Below are 17,868 nucleotides of genomic sequence, written 5' to 3' on the forward strand. Positions count from 1 at the left end.
GGGACTACATCAAATTAAAAAGCTTCTAACCAGTAAAACTGCCAACAAAATGAAAAGGCAACCTGCAGAATTAGAGAAAATATTTGTAAACCATATATTAGATAAGGGGTTAATATTCAAAATATATTGAAAACTCATATAACTGAATAACAAAAAGCAAACAATTTGAATTAAAAATGGGCAGAGGACCTGAACAGACATTTTTCCAAAGGAGATACAAAAATGGCCAACAGGTACACAAAAAGGTGCTCAACACTACTACTCATCAGAAAAATCCAAGTCAAAACTACAATGAGATATGGAAAACAGTGTGGAGGTTCCTCAGAAAACTAAAAATAGAATTACCATATATGACCCAGCAATCCCACTCCTGGGCATATACTCGGACAAAACTATAATTCAAAAAGATACATGCACCCCTATGTTCATAGTAGCACTATTCACAATAGCCAAAACATGGAAACAACCTAAATGTCCATTGACAGATGAATTGATAAAGAAGATATGGTACATATATACAATGGAATACTACTCAGCCATAAAAAAGAATGAAATAATGTCATTTGCAGCAACATGGAAGCAACTAGAGATTATCATACTAAGTGAAGTAAATCAGAAAGAGAAAGACAGATACCATATGATGTCACTTATATATGGAATCTAAAATATGGGACAAATGAACCTGTCTACAAAACAGAAACAGACTCACAGACAGAGAACAGACTTGCTGTTGCCAACGTGGAGGGGGTAGGGGAAGGAATGACTGGGACTGTGGAAATAGCAGATGTAAACTATTATGTACAGGATGGATAAACAAGGTCCTTCTGTATAGCACAGGGAACTATATTCAATATCTTATGATAAACCATAATGGAAAAGAATATTTTTTTAAAAAGAATGTCTGTATGTGTATAACTGAGTCACTTTGCTGTACAGCAGAGATTGGCACAAAATTGTAAATCAACTATATACTTCAATTTTTTAAAAAAACTACAATGAGATCTCACCTCACGCTTGTTAGAATGGCTATTATCAAAAAGACAAGAGGTAAGATTTGGAGAGGATATAGAGAAAAGAAAATCTTTGTGCACTGTCGGTGGGAATGCAAATTGGTGCAGCCTCAAAAAATTATAAGTAGAACTACCATATGATCCAGCAATTCTACTTCTAGGTATATATTCAAAGGAAATGAAATCAGGATCTCACCAAAGAGATATCTGCACTCCCACATTCATTGCAGTATTATTCACAATAGCCAAGATAGGAAAACAACTTAAGGGTCTGTTGATGGATGAATGGATAAAGAAGATGTGGTGTGTGTGTGTGTGTGTGTGTGTGTGTATATATATATATATATATATATATACACACACACACACACACACACGATGGAATATTGTTCAGCCATGAGAAAGAAGGAATCTTACCCTTTGCAATAACACGAATGGACCTTGAGGTAATTGTGCTAAGTGAAATAAGTCAGATAGAAAAAGAGAAGTACTATATGATCTCACACATCTAGAATCTAAAAAAGCCAACCTCATAGAAACAGAAAGTAGTATGGTGGCTGCTAGGGGCTGGGCATTGGGGGAAGAGGGGAGATAGTTGGAAGCTAAAAATTTCCAGTTAGAAAATGAATAAGTTCTGGGGATCTAAGATGCACAGCATAGTGACTATAGTTATCAAAACTGTATTATATACTTGAAAGTCCTAAGAGAATAGATCTTATAAGTCCCACGCACACACACAAAAAAAGGTAATTATGAGAGGTGATGGATGTGTTAACTAACCCTGTCGTGGTAATCATTTTGATATAAAAGTGCATCAAATCATCACATCATACACCTTCAACTTACACAATATTATAAGTCAATTATATCTCAATAAAGCTGGGGGTGGGGGAAGAATTCCCATAATCCTTCACCTAAATCTCCCAAATGTTAACATCTTACTTTACCCATAGTACATTTATGAAAATCAGAAAATTAACATGCATACAATACTACTATAATTTACAGACCTTATTAAATTTTTACTAATTGTCTCTAATTATCTACTGTCCTTTTGCCTCTCGAGCATCCTTCAGGATGCCACATTGCATTTAGCTGTGTCTCCTTGGTCTCCTGCAATCTGTGATGGTTCCCCAGTCTTTCCTGACCTCATGATTTTGACACTTTTGAATACTGCTAGTCAGTTATTGTGTAGAATGTTTCCCATTTGGGGATTATCTGATGTTTTCTCATGATCAGATTGAAGTTATCCATTTTTGCCAAAACTAGCACAAAGGAGATGGGCCCTCAGTGCACTATGTCAGGGGGATATGATGCCGCTATGTCTTCTTCCTGGTGATGTCAACCTTGATCATTTGGTTAAGGTGGTGTCTGCTGGGTTTCTCCACTGTAAAGTTACTATTTTTCATTTTGTAGTTAATAAACTTCTTGAGGGAGCTACTTTGAGGCTATGCACATATCCTGTTTCACTTCCAATTTTGCACACCAATTTTAATTTCCATTAGTGAATCATGCCTGCAATAACTTTTGCTATGATGTTTGTCTAATGGTGATTTTATATTCCCCTAATTAAATAACAATTATTATTACTACTATACAATCCCCTCATTATTATTTATTATAAGTAATTGAAATTCTCTCTACAGGAGAGCTTGTTTGCTTATAAGAGTATGAATGCATATATTTATTTTATTCTATGGGTTATACTCTCATGTTATCATTATTTATTTTGTTACTCAAATTGTTCCAACCTTGGTCATTGGGAGCTCCTTCGGGTTGTCTCCTGCTTGCTTTTAACATGTTCCTGTCCTTTTTGAGCATTTCCTTACTTTCTGTCACCTCAAGATGCTCTAGGCTCTTCTTATATGTTCCCTGCCCAAGACCAGGAATCAACTACTTCTACAAAAAACCTGGCTCTTTTTATTTAGAAATGAAGATATGGGCACTAGGTGAGCTTATTGTCACTGGTGTCATTGCTTCTAGGCCCTCTAGGAGACCAGAACATATACATAACATATTATATATTAACTCATGCATGCCCATCCATATTTTTGTATCTACCTACCTGTCTGTATACATATGATGTGTATGATATATATGACACACATATATGTGAACATACTTCATAGTGATATCTCAGATTCCAATCCAACACCACAGGGTTCATTCTAGCCTCCCCCTTTTCTTATTTGTAACTTCCTTCTCTGACGGTGAGAAACCTGGCTCTCAACATCTACAATGTATTTACTTATTTGTTCAGCCCTAGTCTATACCTAAAGTAGTTTCGGAATTGATAACCCATACTCCTGTGAGAAACAAATTTACTAGAAGTACGGTATTTGTGTGCATTCTTTTTATCTTTAGATACTTATCTGACAGTAGCAAGAGTCAAAAACCTTTTTTTTCCCCAAGGTACTTAGGTTGGTCCTGTTCTTCCCCACTTCCTTCAGTGTGGTCAGGTTATACACGGTTAGGTTCATTTGTAACAACTTGTTTTCTATTCAGGGGCACACACACCATCCTGGTTAATTTTGTTTTCAATTTACATACAGTAAAATTCACTCTTTCAGGTTTGCAGTTCTGTGGGTTTTGACAAATGTATAGACGCATATATCCACCATCACAGCCACGAAACAGTCGCATCACCCTCCAGAAGTCCCTCATGCTGCCCTTTTGTGATTAACCCCTATTTCTGGCAAACACCAAGCTGTTTTCCATCCCTATTTTTTCTTTTCTAGGAGGTCACGTAAGTGGATTCGTGCAATATGTAGCTTCGGGGATCTGGCTTCTTTCACTTGGCAAAATACACTCATTTTACTCTAGGGGTCGTGATCCACTGTTATCCTTGTTTATTTTGTTGCTCAGATTCCCCAGTTTGGGCTGTTGAGAGTCCTTTCAAGCTGGCTCCTGTGATCCTTGGACATGTCCTCATCATGTTTCCAGCACTTCCCTACTTTCTGGCACCACAAGCTAGTCCTGGCTTATTTTGCTCTTTCCCTTTCTCAGTCCTGAAATCCCAGCCCGTTCCTCCAAGAAGCCCTGTGTGCCTGGAGAATTTGCTCCAGGGGGCCAGACAACCTGTCCTCAGAGAAGAAGGCCTGGGGAGACTCATACTCGTCCTCTGCAGCGCCCAAGAGAGAGCAGAGGAGAGGGCTGTCCTCATCAGAAGGCACCACGGTGGCCGGATGGAGGGGCTAAGTGCAGACGTGGGTTTACTGTGCAGTGCAGGTTGGTGGAGGTCTCACACCAATGCTGCCATCAAAGCGCATCTGCAGCTTCTCTGGTTCCTGGCATCATTTCCAAATGGTACTGCACACAGAAGGCTGTCCAAGGATTTCAAACATGATGCTAAGCCTGGGGATGTCCCCTTCATCACGGGATGCAGTCTCTGCCTTTACACCGACTGCCTTACTGCTCCCAGCCATGGATCACATCAGAGTTGTTTTCATTGACTGAACCGACCGGTGACTTTCTCATCCAATTACCTCAGGTGAGGAACCCCTTGATGTCTACCTAGAAACTGTGTTTAAAACTCGTGTCTAAAATATTTGATTCTTTCGAAACCCCTTGCTAAAGCCGTTTGTATCAAGGGCAGGCTGTGATAGTTTCCTGGGGTTGCTATGGGAACTGGGGTCTGTGAATTTCAAGTGATACCGAGTTAGCAGCTGGCTGTTAGCGGCTCTTTGGAGGAAAGGATGTTTCTCTTCTCTTTGAGAATGGAACGTTCCTCTCTTCAGATTGTGAACAGTTAGCCTTGGGAGATTTTACTCAGGAAAGACATGCCGCTGTGTGACTGGATTCCTGCTCACTGGAGAAGTGAGGGGAACCAGTCGGAACTGGCTCAGACTCACTCTCTGAGGAGGACATACCAGCTGAGTCTGCCCTTCACGGGCTGAGGCTTACATCTCTGATCGAGGCAGGGAAGCCACGTGGGGTCTGCAGCGTGAAAGACTGTCACGGGGGTGAGGGGGGTTGTAGGTAGCAGGAACCACCTCGGGGGCCACAGTGCCTGCTGGGGCCCCCTCCCTGCCTAGGCATCAGCACCCCAGACCAGATTCTTGACCCTTCTCCCTTACATCCTGGGCTGCAGCCCCACTGCCTGTCCTCAGTGCCCTCTCAGCCATTAATAGTCACTTCAGATGAGTTGCATTTGTTAGCTGACCGATGCCAGCATGTTCTCACGCTCCAGGTGTGATCCAGAAGCCCTTGCTCCCAAGAGCCTGCCCCTATAGCGCATTGCTGGTCCAGGTGAGACCTGTAACCGTCAGGCCGCCAGAAGCCCTGGTCCTGGCCTGCTGCCCCCAACACACCGAGGCTGGGCACCGTGAGCCTTGCAGCCACTCCTGTAGGTCCCAGCCTCCCTTGCTGAGTGGGTGAGGAGCACACAGCGAGTTTAAGAGCAGTGTCAGGGTCTGGGTCAAAGGGTGTGCTCCAAAGCTTTGGTCCATAGAGCAAGGGGGACTCGGGGAGGATTATACCTCACAGATGCACTAGGGCTGAAAGTCCGTGAGCAAAGCATGAGGGAGCCAGGAGAAAGTGGGGGGCTGGGTGGGAGAGGCAACTGCATGGAAAGAGCAGGTTTTCTGGATCAGGGCCTAAGAGGTCAACACAGGTGCCAGCTTTTTTTTTTCCTTTGGGCTCTTAGAAGAAAGACAGCTAAGGGAGTCCCTAGGAGTCTCATCCACAAACTTCTGGACAACTTTGGATGCTCAGCTGGCTAGAAGGCCCAGGGCTGAGATCCCAAGACTACCTGTAAGTACTGTTTGGCACTAAGAGGGGGTCCAGGGTCAGTTACACAGAGCATCTTCTTGTTTAACAATCAAGGGCACATAGATGTTGTTGCTCTTTACAGTCATTGTTAAGTAAACTTGTTTTTTGGTTTTTCTTCCATATCAAGTGAACTGTATTAGCAAACAATCACGATCCATTGCTATAAGAGGTGTCCACTGAGTAAACTTGTTTTTGTAAACGGCAAAGGGAAGAACAGGAGTAAATACTGTTATCTAAGGCAGTGGTTCCCAAACCTGACTGCACAGCAGAATCTGGAAAAGTGGAGTCACTTGTAAACCAGATAAATTTAACCCAGTGATTCAATGGCCCTGAGGTGCAGCTAGGCTTGGATTTTTAAACACTCCCTGAGTGATTCTAATGGGTGGTCAGAGAAGAGAACTCGGGCTCTAAGAACATCTATAACCCAAAACAAATTTAGACCATTCGAGAATGGCAGATCTGACCATCACCTGGAGGTAGCATGCTGTAATTTGGTTCAGTTCTTTATTAAATGAAAAAGATTCCTCTAAGTTGAATCTGTACTTAGACATATCATCACTCTCTGTAAACAGGGGTAGGAGGGTCAGGAAAACAGATGTCACCATGAGTGTCGTCCTACTCTTGGGACATGGCTCTCATAAGTAGATAAGAACACAGAGCTTCATTTTTCTTCCCATTGATCCAGTGATTGTCCCCTGTCACTGAATAGGAAAGACAGGCTCCAAGGCCACACACTGCTCTGAGGAAATGCACAATTCAAACCCAAAGCATTACAGGTCAGGGGGATGTCCCAGGCACCGATCCGAAGCAAAACTGTGAAGCAAGAGTCCATGCCACATTCCATGCCTGAGAATGGGCAAGGTGGTTTCTCAGGGTTTGAAGGACGAGGGGGGTCTGGGCAGCTATGTCTACCATCATCTCCAAATTGAACCTGTGGGCAGGGCACCCCTGAGGGACAAGGAAGCACAGGGGACCCCAGAGAGGGTGGTGAGAACAGAGATGATGAAGGCCTCAGGCGCTGACTCATTGAGAAGGATAGTATCAGACTTTATGGGTGAGACCAGTGGGAGGAGAGAGAGTCATCCAGTGGTGGCTGCCAGGAGAGAAAAGGAAGTAAGGGACATATCTGCAGGTCAACTCAAAAGTCTCCAAAACCTTGGAGGTCATCAGCCCTGACTTCCTAAAGAGACATAGAAACTGAGTCACCGGAAGGTTAAGGGACTCACTATGGTCACACAGCCAGATGGGGCCTTGGAGAGACCAGATGCTCACTCCTTCCATCACTCCTACCCCCTCTGAAAATCCTTTCTGAGCACTGGGCCTGCGACAGCATGTTCTGGATGTAACAGAAACCCCTGTTCTCAAGGAAGCCTCTGTCCATTCACGTGTCCTGTGTTGGTTTCCTATTGCCACCGTAACAAATCACCTCAAACAAACGTAAACTTATTACCTGACAGGTCTGTGGTTCAGAAGTCCTACGTGGGTCTCACTGGGCTAAAATCAAGGGGTTGGCAGGGCTGTTTTCCTTTCTGGAAGCTCCAGGGGAGAATCCATTTCCTTGCCCTTTCCAGCTTCTAGAGGCCACCACATTCCCGGCTCACGGCCCTCTTCCGCCGTCTAGAAGGCCAGCAGTGTCAGGCGGAGTTCTCACCCTGCCTTGCTCTGAGCTCCCTTCTGCCTCCCTCTTCCCCTTTTAAGGACCTTAACGATTACATTGAGCCCATCTGGGTAATCCAGGATAACTTCCCATCTTAAGGTCAGCTGATTAGCAACCTTAATTTCCCTTCGCCTGTAACAACACATTCACAGGTTCTGGGGATCAGGACATGGACGTGTTGGGGCCACTCTTCTGCCTGCCATGCTTTCCCATGAGTTTTGTGACAACCCAGTTGTGATGGGAGACGAGCTGGGGATCTGAAAGCTCAGGAGTTGAACTAGGCATCAGCAGAAGAAAACTGCAGCTGGCAATTCTCCCAGGATGGAGCCTTTGTAAGATAAATGCAGAGAAGGAAGGTTTAAGACATTAAAGGATTTGTATGCGCCTCCCTCACCTAATCACGCACAGGGTGTGTTTCCCAGAAGGTGGAAATGTTATGCGGGATCAGGAAGGGTAAGTTCTTTCCAGGGCCAGAGGCATAGTGTCTGGAATGAGCCAGAAGTTTAAAAGCTAACCTGTTATGAAGTTGGCCAAGAGCAGAGAAGGGCAAAGCTTCCCGACCCTGCCCCCACTGCACACAGGCTTGTGTAATTCTGAGCTGCTCCAGAGAGGCTCTCCAGTTCAGCCAGCCATCATAGAAACTTCAGCTTGAAGGGACAGGTTTGGAATGGAAACAGTCTCGCAATCTGTCTCCCTGTCTTCTGCTCTCCCTCCACCTCCCTGCTGCCCCAGAGATCTTTCTGAAAGCAAACCTGGCACATGAGTCCAGCTCAAACCCTGCAGTGGCTTCATGTACCCTTCAGAATAAGGAAGGGCTGATAAGCCCCTTTGCAACCCGGGTCTGCCCTTCCCTGCAAGCAGCTCTCTTTCCTGAAAACATGACCATCTTTACAGCTTCGAGGCCTCTGGAGTAAACTCCCCTTCCTTCTCTTTCCGGAAAACTCTAACTCAAATATCACTCCCCTAGGGATTCCCACAGCAGCTGAATGGCACCTCCTCTCCCTGTTCATGGTTCGATTCTCCCACCGGGCTGAGCATCCAGGGGGACAGAGAGGGGTCATTTTCCCGTATTTCCCCAGGACCTACTGAGCAAGGGGCTGGGCACGGTGGATGCTCTGGAAATGTCTGTCACATGAAGAAGGATTATAGAAGCTTGACGGTTTCCCGGTTCCCTAGGAATTAGGAATTTGGAAGTAGAATCTGAATGTTTCATTAATGTATGAAATTGGACTAAGTCCACAATTAAAAGAAAAACCATGTTGGCAGTTCTGATAGATTGCTGGCACTCATGGCCACAGTTAATGGCCCCCCGTAGGCATCCCCCTACGTGAAGCCTACATGGCTTCACGACTCCTCCCCTTATGAGGCAGAGTGTCCTTTCTCACCTCCGGAATCAGAGCTGGACTTGTGACTTGCTTTGGGCCAACAGAGTGTAGCAGAATTGTGCCATTTCAAGTCCAGGCCTCTGGGGGTCTTAAATGCTTCTGCTCTTCACTTAGGACCCCTGCTTCAGCCATGAGAGCAGTCCAGCTAGAGGAGGAGAGAACAAGCCTGGGCTAGTCTGAGGAGAACTGATTCATCCCACCTAAGGCCATGCTTCATCGACCAGCCGCCACCAACTGACCCCAGAGTAAACCCAGGTGAGTTAAGCCAAGCCTGGCCCAAATCATCAGAACCACCCATCCAACCTACAGTCACATGAGCAGTAAGAAATGGTTGTTGTCTGAAGCTACTAAAATTGGGAGATTTTGTTACACAGCATTATTGTGACAATAGATAACTGATACAGGACAGCTGATGGCTGAGAAGCAAATGAGAAATGAGTTCCTGGCTGTTATGGGAGTGGAAAGGGGGGAGTCAAGAGAATCTATTCTCTTTATTACTTTAACTATTAAAGTTTCATGCTAGGGAAAATGAGGCCCTTTCATCCTTTGATCTTCATGCCCTAAGACTGCTTTTCATTTGCTTTTTCCTGGAGTTCACTTGGGGACTAGAAGCAGGAATGGACTCCAGCATAATATTTTCCTGAGTGGAAATAATTAATCCAATGCTTCCTGAAATAAGGAAGCCATCTGAGACCTATTTTTTGAACCTGCCTGATGGATCTGGTATTTGCATTCTGGATGCTAGTTTCAGGAAGAAGTTATGGGCCTGGTGGAAAAGATCACTTGAGGAAGGCTGTGTTTGGAACATCATAACAAAAACAAAGATAAGAGCCAATCTAACCCTGCAGTTTTGACAGAAGGGGAAGTGAGAAAGAGGTCAGGAACCGTGGGCCTGGAATCTGATGGAGGAGTGTGGGATGGCGATGGTCGGCTGGAATCATCCTGAAGGCCTGGAGGTGTGGTTATCAATTCAGCACATCCTGAGCACATTTCTGCCTGCCTCAGATAGATTTGGCCTTACTCCTAACACTTCCTCATAACTCACTGGGCCTGATTCAAGGCTAATTTGGGAATTGCCCCAAAGTACACTTCAGCATTTTTCCTAACAAAGATGAGGAAGGAGGACACAGAGATTGCTCTGCCCCTGAAATGTATCCACCACTCTAAGCCCAGCTTAAATCTCACTGCTTCCCTGGCTTCCTAACTGGAAGGACTCTCTCCCTCCTCTGAATCCCACTAAGAGTTCCAGAGGGCTGCCAGGCACAACATCTCTGCTAACCTGACGTGTAACACAAGTGTTTTCTAACTTTCCAAACCTTGAAATTCATCTTCACTACTTCAGGTGCAAATGCTCAGCATTTAAACTAGCTGGGTAAACTTTATTTTTTCACTTGAAGTTTTTAATTTCCCTTAAGTTGATAAGACAATTTCATGGAAGTTTCACAAATAACACTCAGATGTAACCAAATAATTGTAGCTTCTTTTTGTTAAATAATTGAATTGCTTTTCCTTACAAACTCCCATTCAACATATGGTGAGGAACTAACATAAATCCATTTTTTTTTAAGGATAAGTGTCTAGTCTTTCAGATATCTTGGCTCCTTTTTTTTTTTATTGAGGTAGAGTTGATTTACAGTAGTATATAAATTTCAGGTGTACAACATAGTGATTCACATTTTTTAAAGATTAAAGATTAAGGGAGAACTTGGGAACCCAACACCACATATAACATTGCTTCCATGGGAAACGCGTTCTCTGTTCTGAAACAGCCAGCCTGCAGCTGACCTTCCATTGAGGCACCAGTCATTTCCAAAGTGGTCATCTTCAAGCAAAGGAGAAGTACTGCAGGGTTAAAAACCCTGCCTGCAGGGTTTTTAATTTTCATTAAGAAATGCATTCAAAGATGGTTTGCATGATTTATCTGTTGCTCTAGTTCAATTCACTCCTTTGACCAGAATTTTCCCCAACCTCTGATCCAAGGTTTCCTCCCTTTCCTCCTTCTCACACACCTCAGCTCTTTGCTTTCTCAAGTGCTCTGATTATGGGAGGGCCACAGTGTAGAATCATTATATGTTCCACAACAGTGGTGGCCTCATGTGATCACCTGCTCTTCCCACCTGGGTCCACGGGAGTCCACAGGCCACTGAGAGTGTTCCCTCCTGGGAAGGGCCCGCGGGGCAGTGAAGGAGGGAACGAGGGTGGAGACACTCAGGTGCAGCCAGCAGACCAGTCAAAGCCAGGCTGGCAGTCAACCATTGACAGATGTCAGGCCTCAACAACTACTTTACCATGATTTTTCTCTTTCAATTATTCTTGTTTACTTTTTTTTTTAACATCTTTATTGGAGTATAATTGCTTTACAATGGTGTGTTAGTTTCTACTTTATGACAAAGGGAATCAGTTATACATATACATATGTTCCCATATCTCTTCCCTCTTGCGTCTCCCTCCCTCCCACCCTCCCTATCCCACCCCTCTAGGTGGTCACAAAGCACTGAGCTGATCTCCCTGTGCTGTGCGGCTGCTTCCCACTAGCTATCTATTTTACGTTTAAATAAAAAATAAATATGGAAATATGGAAATTTTCAAACATACAAAAGTAGGAACCTATAATGAACCTCCATATACCTGTCACCCAGCTTCAACAATTGTCTACTTATGGCCAATCTCATTTTATCTATACCTCCACTCATTTCCCTCCCTCTTAATTATTTGGAAATAAATCCCAAGTATCATATCATTTTTTTCCTGTAAATATCTCAGCAATTCTAAATGACAAGGACTCTTAAAAAAAACAAAAACAAAAACAAAAAACCAACAACACAACCCAACATATTATTAACAAATCTGAAAAGATTCAGTGCAATCTATATCAAAATTCTAATGGCATTTTTCAGACATTTTTTTAAAATCCTAAAATTTGACAAAAGACAGAATAGCCTAAACAATCCTGATCAAGAAGAACAAAGCTGGAGGTACCAAACCTCCTGATTTCAAACTATATTACAAAGCTATATTAATCAAAGCAGTATGGTACTGTCATAAAAACAGACACATAGACCAATGGAACAGAATCAGGAGCACGGAAATAAGCTCACACACATACAATCAACTAATATTTGACAAAGGAGCCAAGAATACTCAATGGGGAAATGAGAGTTTCTTCAATAAATAGTGTTAGGACAACTGGATAACCACACACAAAGAACCCCTATCTTATACCACTCACAAAAAAATTAACTCAAAATGGATTACAGACTTAAATGTAAGACCTGAAACTGTGAAACTCCTAGAAGAAAACATAGGGAAAAATTTCCTTGACATGTGTCTTAGCAACAGTTTTTTTTGATACTACACCAAAAGTACAAACAACAAAAACAAACATCAATAAGTGGGACTCCATCAAACTAAAAAGCTTCTAACCAGCAAAAAAAAATATCAACAAAATCAAAGGCAACATATGGAATGAGAGAAAATGTTTATAAACCATATATTGGATAAGGGGTTAATATCCAAAATATACAAAGAACTCATACAGCTCAACAGCAAAAAAACAATATGATTAAAAAATGGGCAGAGGACCTAAATAGACATTTTTCCAAAGAAGACATGCAAATTCCAACAGGTACATGAAAAGATGCTCAACATCACTAATCATCAGGGAAATGCAAATCAAATCCACACTGAGGTATCACCTCACGCCTGTCAGACTAGCTTTTATCAAAAAAGACGAGAGATAATGGGACTTCCCTGGTGGTCAGTGGTTAAGACTCTGTGCTTCCACTGCAGGGAGCGCAGGTTTGATCCCTAGTCAGGGAACTAAGATACCGCATGCCGCATGGTGTGGCCAACAGTGTGGAGGTTCCTCAGAAAACTAAAATTAGAATTACTGTATATGATCCAGCAATCCCACTACTGGGTATATACCCAGAGAAAACCATAATTCAAAAAGACACATGCACCCCAATGTTCATTGCAGCACTATTTACAATAGCCAGGTCATGGAAGCAACCTAAATGCCCATCGATGGACGAATGGATAAAGAAGTTGTGGTACATATATACAATGGAATATTACTCAGCCATAAAAAGGAACAAAATTGGGTCATCTGTAGAGATGTGGATGGATCTAGAGACTGTCATACAGAGTGAAGTAAGTCAGAAAGAGAAAAACAAATATCGTATATTAACACATATATGTGGAACCTAGAAAAATGGTACAGATAAACCAGTTTGCAGGGCAGAAATTGAGACACAGATGTAGAGAACAAACGTATGGACACCAATGGGGGAAAGTGGCAAGGGGGAGGGTGATGGTGTGATGAATTGGGAGATTGGGATTGACAAGTATACACTGATGTGTATAAAATGGATGACTAATAAGAACCTGCTGTATAAAAAAAATAAATTAAATAAAATTTTAAAAAAGAAAAATAATTCATTAATTTTAAAAATCTACATTAAAAAAAAAGACAAGAGATAAGTGTTAGCAAGGATGTGGACAAAAGACCTTGTGCACTGTTGGTGAGAATGTAAATTGGTGCAGTCACTATGGAAAACAGTATGGAGGTTCCTCAATAGATTAAAAATAGAACTACCATATATCTAGCAAGCCCACTTCTGGCTATATATCCAAAGGGAATGAAGTTAGGATTTCAAAGAGATATCTTCACTCCCATGTTCATAACAGTATTACTCAGAATAGCCAAGACATGGAAACAACCTAAATATCTGTTGATGAATGAATAAAGAAGATGTGGTAATATTTTATTCTTATAAATTTATTTTATTTATTTATTTTTGGCTGCATTGGGTCTTCGTTGCTGCATGCGGGCTTTCTCTAGTTGCGGTGAGTCGGGGCTTCTCTTCGTTGTGGTGCGCAGGCTTCTCATTGCAGTGACTTCTCTTGTTGCAGAGCACGGGCTCTAGGCACACGGGCTTCAGTAGTTGTGGCTCGCGGGCTCTAGAGCACAGGCTCAGTAGTTGTGGTGCACGGGCTTAGTTGCTCCACGGCATGTGGGATCTTCCAAGACCAGGGCTTGAAACTGTGTCCCCTGCATTGGCAGGCAGATTCTTAACCACTGCGCCACCCGGGAAGCCCCAGAGGTGTTATATTTATACAATGGAATATTATTCAGCCATAAGAAGAAGGAACTCTTGCCATTTGGGACAACAGGGATGGACCTTGAGGGCATTATGCTGAGTGAAATAAGTCAGACAGAGAAAGAGAAATACTGTGAGATTTTACTTATATGTGGAATCTAAAAAGACCACTTGGAGAAACAGAGAGCTGAATGGTGGTTACCGGGTGCTGGGGGCAGGGGAGATGGGGAGTTGCTGGTCAAAGTGTACAAACCTCCAGTTAGAAAATGAATAAGTTCTGGGGATCTAACACCGCATCGTGACTATAGATAACAATACTGTACTATACACTTGAAAGCTGCTAAGAGAGTAGATCGTAAACGTTCTCAAGACAAAAAAGAAATGGAAATCATATGACATGATGGAAGTGTTAGCTAACACTATGGTGGTAATCACATTGCAATATGTAAGTGTATCAAATCAACTCTGCACAGCTTAAATTTACAGTGTTATATGCCAATTATATCTCAATAAAGCTGGGGAAAAATCTGAATAATAATAATGTCTCAATATTATCAAATATCCAGTCAGTGTTCAAATTTCCAAAGTGTCAAATGCCCTAATTCTTTTACACAGGGTATTTGACTCAGGATCAGGTAACTTCCACACAGAGCAATTGGTTGATTTGTCTCTTTTAATCTGTGTGTTCCCCCATGGTCTCTTTTTCTTTTCTCCTTTGGAATTCATTTGTTGAAGTAACTGAGTTGTTTGTCCAATACAGTTTCCTGCAGTCTGGACTACTTCCCCGTGGTGTCATTTTACACATTTCTCTGCCTCTCTATTTCCTGTAAGTTTGTGTTGGAGCTACGGGCTTGACTGGACTCAGGTTCCCTTTTTTTTTTTTTTTTTTGGCAAAGCTCCTTCACAGGTGGTGGAGCCTCCTTCTTCCAACGGAGGCTCATGTTTGGTTGTCTCTCTTTTGACCATATTAGCCATCACTGCTGCTTAGTGCTTAGATATTCAATCGTTAGGGCTGCCCATGTTTTTTTCTTAAATGAGATATAATTCACACACTATAAAAGTCACCATTTTAAAGTGTACAATTCAGTGGGTTTCTAGTATATTCACAAGGTTGTGAAACCATCATCACTATCTAATTCCAGAACATTTTCACCACCCGCAAAAGAAAGCCCGTTCCCATTAGCAGTCATTCCCCATTCTCCCCTAACCCCAGGTCCTGGCAACCGCTAATCTACTTTCTATCTCTATGGATTTTCCTATTCTAGACATTTCATATAAATGGAAGCAAGTGTGGTCTTTTGCGACTGGCATATTCACTTAGCTCAGTGTTTTCAAGGTCCATCCATGTTGTAGTATGTATCGGTACTTCATCCCTTTTTATTCTGAAATAAGAAGCCATTGTATGGACACACCACGTTTTGTTTATTCATTCATCAGCTGATGGACATTTGGGTTGTTTCTAATTTGAGGCCATTATAAATAATGGTGCTATGCATATCCATGTACAAGTTTTTGGACGGATGTATGTTTTCATTTTTCTTGAGTACAACTGCTGGGTCATACGATGACTCTATGTTTAACATTTTGAGCAACTGCCAGACTGTTTCCCACAGCTGGCGCACCATTTTACATTCCCGGGAGCAGCATATGAGGGTTCTGATCTCTCCACATCCTTAACAACACTTGGTACTGTCATCTTTTTGATTATGGCCCTCCTGGTGGGTGTGAAGTGCCCATGGGTTTTGAATAACTCCTTACCCAGGCTTGCGTTGCACACACTCGGCATTAAAGCTCAAACACACCGTGTTTTCGAGGCAGGCCGGTAGCGCCGGTTCCCTTATGCACGCTCCCTGCCTTGCTCCCGTGGTATGTGCTGCGGGGAATAAAAGCTGAATGAGACACAGCATCTGCCCTCGAGGTGCTCAAGGTCCAGTCCAGGAGATGTGAACTAGCTCTTCTGTTGGCAGGAACAGAGGCCCCAGCAAGTGGGCTCCAGTAAAGGGAAGGTTTGCTGCAAGGCCTCCTTGGGGGTCTCACAAATGAGGACAAGAATCGGGTCTCTCTCTGCCCCCTCACCCCATCCATCCTCCTCACTCTCCTGCCTCTGCTCACCACCTCTCTCAGTTTACCCACAGCCTCTGTACCCCTATCTCCCAATGTTGACTGACAAGTGGCTCTGGGCTCCACGTGGTCCTCTGTCCAGGCATCAGTCACGGTCACCTAATGGCTCAATCTCACTTCTCCATCCCACACTCTCTGGCGGGCACGTGTTTCTGTGCCAGGCCCCAGAGGCCCATGAAGCGTCCCCTGGTCCATCCAGCTGAGGCCAGGGAGAGGAGCAGGGGCCTGCGGGATGAAAGAGAGAGCCTTCCGGCACCAGCGGTCAGGGCAGACACAGCCACGTCAGAGGCAGGTGAGGTCTCTGCTAGGCCTTCAATAACTAGGAATTAGAAAGACGGAGAAGAGGGGCCTTTTATTCCAGGTACGAAGGTACGAAATGACAAGATGCTCTCAAGACCCAGTGGGTGAGTGGTTTTGGAGAGAGGGAGAAGTGGAAAAGAACAGAGAGGCGGCCTTTGTTGCATGGTTTGGGGTCATGATTGTTAAGCTGGAGGTCCTATTGTACATATCAGTGGTTTTCTAACTTATTTTTAGCAACACACAACTTTGGTTGCCACATCAAATATTACCCAGAAGCTTCAGGCATGAATCCAAGGAGAAAGAAGGGCCACTCTGGTCAGAGCAGAGATGGGGAGAACAAAGTGGCTCGTCCAGGCTCCCTCCATCCCCTCTGTCCCCTCATCCTCACCTCAAGGCCCCCCCACCAATTCCTGGAGCTCTGCAGAACAAGGACACCCTCTGATGGGCCCTGGGCAGCTACGGGAGTGTTGTTGCAGAAGAACGAGAGGGTCATTTGAAAAGGGAAAGGATTGAGCAGGCTAAGAAAGAGGGCAGGGAGCCTAGGACCATGGAGGGGCAACCACAGAGATGGACAGGCTTTAAGAAGAAAGATGTCACAGGGTTTGGTACAGTTTGAGGGAAAAGGAGAAGCCTTGTTAAGGGCAGTTCTGAGCCTCGGAGCCTGTGGATGAACCACGTGTGGCAGGGGACCCAGGGGGAGAGGAAGGTGACAAGCCTGCAGACATGCTGAGTTGGCAGCAATGGCAAATAAAAAACCCAGAAAAACAGGTTACTCCATACGCTGCTGAGCAAGAGTGGGGTCCCCACTGCTGCCCTGAGGGGCAGAGCAAGGCCAGCCTTCCCAGAGGCTCCACTGTCTTGGGAAACACCTAATCCAAGCAATTGGCTGAGGGCTGTCTTGGTTGGAGCAGGGAGGTTTAAGGCCTGATGAGAAGTTAGAGTTAATTAAATCATACCAAATTACAGTAAAACCTCATTACTTCAGTCTTGGTTAATTAAAAATAGAGACTATTTCAAAGCCACTGCTAGGCTCCAACCAACCAGATGCCTTTTTTTTACTGTTTAATAAAAGTGCTGAGATAAGCCGAACCTGGTAAATGCAAAATCCAGTGGGGGCTGGAGAATTTTTCTTTTTGTTCTTTGGATTTCAAATTAATATGGTTTTACTGTAGAAAAAGTTCAGGTACCTGTATGCAGCGATGCCAGCAGGATGCCAACTGCCAAGCAATAGAGCTCTAAAATAATTAATTCTTCTCCTTGGCCTGTCAACCTCATACGCCTAGAACTATAGATTCTGGAGTTTTTCCCCCAGAAAATCTTCTTTGTGTGTTAGGAGAATCCAGCCCATCCACACAAAACCAATTTTTGAAAAGTACTACTCAGTCCACCAACTATTTATTTTAAAAACAATTAGTCAGTAGTTAGCTACTGTCTTCAAAATAGAGCACTGACCAGGCGTCCAGTTCTAGGTGGGAGACGCTGGCAGGGACCAGGCAACACCTACACGGCCAGTGCTCCCTGAC

Source organism: Kogia breviceps, chromosome 3 (genome assembly GCF_026419965.1).
Source record: "Kogia breviceps isolate mKogBre1 chromosome 3, mKogBre1 haplotype 1, whole genome shotgun sequence".
In the NCBI taxonomy this organism is placed as follows: domain Eukaryota; kingdom Metazoa; phylum Chordata; class Mammalia; order Artiodactyla; family Physeteridae; genus Kogia; species Kogia breviceps.